We start from the raw sequence: 434 nt of genomic DNA on the forward strand, positions 1-434 counted from the left end.
CCCTTATTGCCCCGTGGACATATGCTATTTGTCGAACCACATAAAATTAGTTTGTCTCCCTGTTTGTGTGATTTGTAATAGCTTATTTAGGTTCTCTCGACAGGTCAGTCCTAGAACTGATGAGAGGAAGAGCTGATATCTCACTTTGTTGAGATATTTTGATTTTGGTTCTTGTTTCCTTGGTAAAACGGGAATTCCTATTGTGATCTTACTATCTTGTTGCACCGTAGTGATGCCGAAATTTTCGTTGCGCACAAAAAAATTAACACACTTAACCTTTTAGACCTGCACCGGTCATCGGAGTATCGATTTAAACGGGAAAATTATGGATTTTTGCATATATACCTCTCATATCTCTACACTTACATATTTGCCCTCAAAAGCTCAAAATATTTATTAAAAAAATCATATCTCCCTGCCTCCCTCGTTCATCT

Source organism: Asparagus officinalis, chromosome 7 (genome assembly GCF_001876935.1).
Source record: "Asparagus officinalis chromosome 7, Aspof.V1, whole genome shotgun sequence".
In the NCBI taxonomy this organism is placed as follows: Eukaryota; Viridiplantae; Streptophyta; class Magnoliopsida; order Asparagales; family Asparagaceae; genus Asparagus; species Asparagus officinalis.